This window comes from Camellia sinensis, chromosome 6 (assembly GCF_055761805.1).
Source record: "Camellia sinensis isolate YWXY chromosome 6, ASM5576180v1, whole genome shotgun sequence".
Classification (NCBI taxonomy): domain Eukaryota; kingdom Viridiplantae; phylum Streptophyta; class Magnoliopsida; order Ericales; family Theaceae; genus Camellia; species Camellia sinensis.
In genome coordinates this window covers 70,819,741-70,826,482 of record NC_138966.1, presented here as the reverse complement: position 1 = coordinate 70,826,482, position 6,742 = coordinate 70,819,741, and positions in this window count along the sequence as shown.

The window sequence follows — 6,742 nt, the reverse complement described above, 5'->3', positions numbered from 1 at the left end:
AGGTGAGTGTATGTGTGCTGGGATAGAACTAGGAGAAGATTATGAGGGAATCATGACCCCTCTGTCTCTGTGAAAATTTTATTTTCCATAGTATTTCTAAATATATATATATATATATATGTATTATTTTATAAATAAAATAGCATCTTAGTATAAAATATATATACTTCATTCTTTTCTCATCTTTTATTCTCTATTATTTTTCTAGAAAAAAATTTATTCATTCTATTAGAGATTGTTTATATGATATTTAAATTTTTTTATGTATATATATATATATATATAATTTATATATCATATTGTACATATATGTGTATTTGTCTATATGGTAAAAAATATTATTTATCTTTTAACCCTTGTAGTAATAAAATCCTAATTTCATCTCTGTATGTGAGAGAGAGAGAGAGAGAGAGAGAGAGAGAGAGAGTATGTGCAAGGCATATTAATGAGTGTAAGAGTCAAGGGTAAAATTCGTTTAGTTTAATTTTATAATTATGATTTAAGTGTGAAATTGTGATTTTAAGTGTAGAGTTGTGAGTTCAGTTTTAAAAAAAAAAATAAAAATTTATTTGGTTATGAGCTTTGAAAATATTTTTGAGTTTTTGAATTTTGAATTTTGAAAAGAATTTTGAGTTTTGAAAATAGTTTTAAGTTGTATTTTGAGTTTTAAGTTTTTGAATTTTGAATTGTATTTTGAAATTTTTTGGATTTATTTATTTTAAATATTTAAAAACGTTTAAGAAAATTTTATTTTTCATTTTAAATATTTTATTTCATTTTTGTAAATATTTTAAATTCGAAACACAACTCCACACTCAAATCATAAGCAAATACATAACTCGAAACTCAATTCAAAAACTATTTTTAAAACTCATAACCAAACACATAACTCAAAACTCAATTCAAAAACTTTTTAATCAAAATAATTTTTTTTATTTTTTTATTTTATTGAAAAATATTTTTTGTTAATTTTTTAAGTATTGGCCAAATAATTTGTTATGGTTTAGATATATATGGCCATCCAAATTTTTTTGAAATTAAAAAAATAAAATCATGATTTTAAAACATAAAATAAAAAAATATTTTTTTAAATTTTCTTTAAATAAAATTTTGAAAAAAGTTTGGTTATGAGTTTTGAAAAGAATTTTAAATTAAATTTTGAGTTGTGTGTTTGGTTACACATTTCGAAAAGAATTTTGAATTTTTTTTATTAAAATTACAACTCCAAAAGAGTTTGGTCATTAGAATTTGTTTGAATTTTTATTAGAATTTTGAGTCGTGTAACAACGGCTATATTCACCACCGCCCCCACCCAATGGTACATTTCTCACAAAATTGCAACGGAGACAAATGTTCCTTACATCTTTTTGTTCTCCTCTCTCCTCATTACGATTAAGCTCGCATCCGCTTTCTGCCTATCGCTCTCTGAAATGTTTTGGTCACAGTTTCTCTCTCTCTCTCTCTCTCTCTCTCTCTCTCTATAATGGACAGTGGGAGTGCATCAGCAACAGCTAAAGTTCAGCATTTAATAAAGGCTTCATCAGATGAACTGCTAAGGAAATTTGCGGAAGTGGGTTCGGGATCCAAAGACAAGCACCGCGAAGAAAGAGCTTTCGCAGTTGGCAAAACGACGCCGCTACCACCGGAAAAAAATCACCAGAGAAAATGACGATGATGATGAGCAGTACTATGGGCGATGCTTTTTTAAGAATCTGTGTATACTATGGGCGCAGTTTTGCTGCAGTCCTTTAAAGTGCTGTTGCTTCCTGTCAGTGATGTTGTCCAATTGCAGAGTGACAGATGTTGTTTTTTTGCCAGATAAACAACTAAAGGAGAAGACTCACTTTATCTTGTTATAGTTTTTTTTTTTTTTTTTTTCTTATTCTGCTGTCCTTTTTTTTTCTCCTCTCTTTCTGCCTCTTTCTCTCTCTCTCTCTCTCCATTATTTTGTTTTTCTTTGAATCTGTCTCTCTTTTTACATATGGTAATTCAAATGAAAACCTACAACAATCTTCCATTCAATCGACGGTAAAATGAATCACAGATTGCAAAATCTGACCAAAAAAACACGAAATTTTAAAGATACATAAAATTAAAACAAAAAAAAAATTGACAAGAAAGATGTAGCAATACCCCCAGTAGTAAATAAATTCATTTTCAATCATGTTTTGTTTCATCTTCAATCGAGTTTTGTTTTGAAATGAAAAATCCACAATGAACTACATCATTACGTATAAAAATTATGTATGAATTTTTTGTTTATATAATATTAATTAAAGAAAAATCAAATATAGAAACTGCCCAATCAATTCCATTGTTATTTTTCATACATAAATCCCGAATTCCACAACTACAAGCCAACCATTTGGTGTTGATGTTGTAGAAACCACCACATAGGCTGAGACCCACTTATCATATTCTATTTCTTGCAGTCCCATTTCTTGAATATGCAAGTGTGGTTATGGCACCAGAAATTTTTCTTAGTTTCCAATCAGATTTGAGAAGCTAATTTTACACAGTTCAACCATGGGATGGTGGAATTAAAACAACAGGAGAGTTGTAATGGAGATGATGGTGAGCGCATCCATGGTGGAGGTTTTGGTGAGTGTAATGTGATAGGAGTTGGTGGTACTTATGGATGAAATGGGGTTTGGGGGGACTGATTTTTTGGGTGAGAAAGAATGAAATGGTGATTATCCAATCCTCTGTTCTTAACTAATCCACAACTCTCACCATATTTTGTCCTCCCAACAACACTTTCTTCTCTCTCAAGTACTCGCAACCTCCATTCACTCTCCTTCAATATCGCATCATTCCCATGAAGCTTGATAGGGAGGCTCTTGAATCATCTCTTCCATTCGAGTCCAAGCTCGATACCTCCTCACAGGCCATCCACTGGTTGTCACAACAATACCCAAAAGCCAAACCGCTTCCATTAATGAAGTCAAGATCAGAGATTGGGAGATTTTCAACGATGGGCATGTCATCGTTCATGGCATCAAAGAGCCTTTGCAGATTCCACTTAATAGTTTTGTAATATAGTTGATCTTATGTGTAATTTTATCAATTTTAATTTTGAAAAAGCTCGGACTTAAAAAAAAATTACTATTACGGGTGTTGCCAATAATATTATTCTACAAGCATACAAACATTTGGGAATGAATCTAGCCTTTATACGTACATCAATTAGAGTGTTTCTTTAATTTTGAAACAAAACTTAAACCATCAATATTATATAAAGTATCGTGTTTTAAAACATGCTCAAGATTAAGACTACTTTTTCATTAACATTTTGAATTTAAGTAGAAAACTATAAATATTTTCGTACCTGAGTACAATACTCAAATATAATCACCCTAACATTAATCTATATATTAGTGGGGCCTCAATCTATGCAGGGCTAGGCGATGTGCTTGCTTACGTAAAAGACGGGCTGGTATTGATGAGAAAACAAATGAATCAATGATCTGATCATGAGTTGACGTGTTCAGAGATCACGGTTAAAAGATTGAATTCATGCTCCAATATCCACGATGACTCGTTCTGATGGTTGATACTTAAACTGTACTCCAGAAAGTACCCGCTGTAGGCGATGAGGGATATAGTGGCTCTGAAAAAATCAAATACAGAGAGTTACTATAATTGTTAGATTCCTATAAATATAATTCAATTAATGTCAGCAAAGCAAAAGTAACAAAGTGAATTCACATGAAGGCGACAAAGCCAACTCCATTCCATTTGGCAAACGTCGAATGGATCATGAAAATAACCCACAATAGAAATTTGTTCTATGATGGGATTGCGACAATTGTTCTATGGCAAGATTGCAGCAATTTCAAACTCAGACCATAGTTACTGTAAATAAGCTTTACAAACATTATTTCATGGAACAAAAGAGTTTTAAAAAGCAAGATTTCAGTTTTAATGATTGCAATCTCTATGAAATAATACAAGCTCCTCCTTGAGCATGGTTTCAGAAGTTTCATAACAAAACATGTAGTCAGACGTAGACACTTACTTATTCTCCTGCAAATAGAACAGCAATAATCTACTTCAAAATCAGAATCGACACTCCTCAGTCCAATCACCACCCCACCATATATTACTTTCAGGAGGAAATCAATGGAAACTCCATTGGTGATTATAACTATGTAGTAACTTTATCATCATATGTCAAAACCTTTTCTCAATGAACTCAAAAAATCTCATTGCTGCAGCACAATGGGCAGGGGATTGCACAATCACATCAAAATAGGAAGGATGTTAATAAAATACTAATATATATCAATAAAAACACAATGTACATCAACTCCAATGGTGAGCTATCCTTGATGCCAAAGTCAAAATTTGGCAACAACTCTTTCAGATTCATCTTCAATGTCAAAATTTGGCAACAACTCTTTCAAATTCATCTTCAATTGTTCGCTATCTTCCATGCCTAATTATAGCAATATCAAACTTAGTGCCAAAATTATAGGCATGAAAAATTTGGCACAAAAGTTTAGCAATTGTCAAAATCGGCAAGAGCTCCTCTCTATCCTTCTTGAGGAAGATGTTAGAGATAAATCTGGAATACTAATCTTATCTCTAGAGATAAATCTGGAATACTAATCTTATCTCTAGAGATTAATAGAAAAAAGATAATGCGTAGGATATAGTAGATATCCAAACAATCCTCTCCCTATCTCTAATGTCTACAAATATGATTGTACTCATGTGTGTCCATTTGCATGAGTAAAAATGAAATAGTACTACTGATCTTCTCCTGTGGGCATAGGCCATCATGGATGAACCATGTAAACTTCATATTAAATTGAATAGTTGACCACCAACTCATTTAAAATCATAAGCTTTTACATGCCTAATTACAACTCATTTAAAAATAATAGATATTGTGTTTTAACCTTAGTTGCACGAAGCGGGAGCAGGAGCGGGGAAGCGTGGCCATGTAAAGGAGTCGTAATTTGGGAGCGTTTATATATTATTTTTATTGAAATATTTTAAATTTATCTATATAAACAAATTTTTTAAAAAAATTAATTAACATATATATGTTAGAAATTTTTTATTTTTATGTAATATTTAATTAATTAAATACAACATAAAAAATATTTTTAAAAAATGAATAACAAATAAAAGTAGTGGAGTGATATTTTTTAGAACACTTGTCATTGTTTTTGAATAAAATTTATTATATTTTATTTAATAAACAACATTATGTTTTATTTAAATATACTTTTTATTTTTTATCTTATATATTATTTTTATTGATAATATTTTTAATTTATATATAATTTTTAAATAATATATATAAAAATATTGTGAGATATAATTTTTTTCTACAATTAATATTTGAAATATATTATAACTATCATAAATTGTTATAAATTATATTTTATTTTGTGTTTTTACTTAGAATTAAAATCTATTTATTTTGGGGATATAAAAATTAATATTAACTTAATATATATATATATATATATATATATAACCCATTACATTTATTTATATTTATAAAGGTAAAATAAATAAATAGAAAATATATTAGAATAATTATAAATACATTTAATATTTGAATAAAATATAAAATATAAAATAAATAAAATAAACAAAAACAAGAGAGAAGAGAGAAGAGAGGCTCAGACAGAGGCGAGACAGAGAGTGAAGAGGAGGAGGCGATCGATCGATCGAGAGAGAGGAGGACGAGACGAGACGAGACGAGATCGAGGGAGAAAGGAGACGAGATCGATCGATCTAGAGGAGACGAGTCATGAGATCGAGATCGAGATCGAGAGAAGAGGGAGGGACAGACCAATCGAGAGGAAGAGAGACAGATCCGCGATCAGATTCGCGTTTCTCTATCATCAAACTCGCGATTCTTCTGCGAATCTGAGTCAGAAGCGCAGAATCACGCTTTTGAGGAAGAATCGTGAGCAAGTTGAACGATTCCTGCTACTAAGGTTTTAACCTTACCGCCTACCCAATAATTAAAATACTTGCACATGTTTAGCCCGCTTATGAAAAAGAGTCCGGCCATATAAATAATAAAGTTAACCCTTTCTCCGACAGCTTAATCTTTTAGATGAGTTGGTGGTCAACAATTTAACAATACATACCATAAACTCAACTAAATGGAAGAAAGGATCAAAGAGAGGGAGCAAGAGACAGAAAAAGGCTATGAAAACAAGAGCATTGTCAAGAAGTAAGCACAATATCAGTGAGCTTACCTGTAGGCCGCAGATTCAGACATAGATGATTCTGCAACTTTATCTACCTTGCGAATCACTGCATAACTGCACTGGACACGTGGTTTAATAAAAATTTGTGCAAAAGAAAAGCAAAAACCAAGTTTGCTTTCTTACATTAAAGTGAATAAGATAACTAATGCCCAAATCATTAGAACAATCTACTCTTAATTTTTTTTGCATATTGACTCCTTGAAGGGCCTAGGATTTTGATTTTGCGAGTCATCATCACTGGCAGGTCCCATATTTCCATACTGAAACCTGACTTGACAATGTAACTAACAAATCAATTGCTGTTCCTTTTTGCTGTCAAAAAATCCAGGTATTGTACTGTATCTTCCAGCACGTTATTTCAATGGTGCCTCTCTCTTGTTTCAAAACTGCCCCATGAAAAGTGAATACAGTAATTCTTTTAATATATGGCCAAAATTGGTCATCATGCACTCACTGTCAAATAGCAACATACTAGATTAGGAGTAGGCAATTGATGCAAAGTG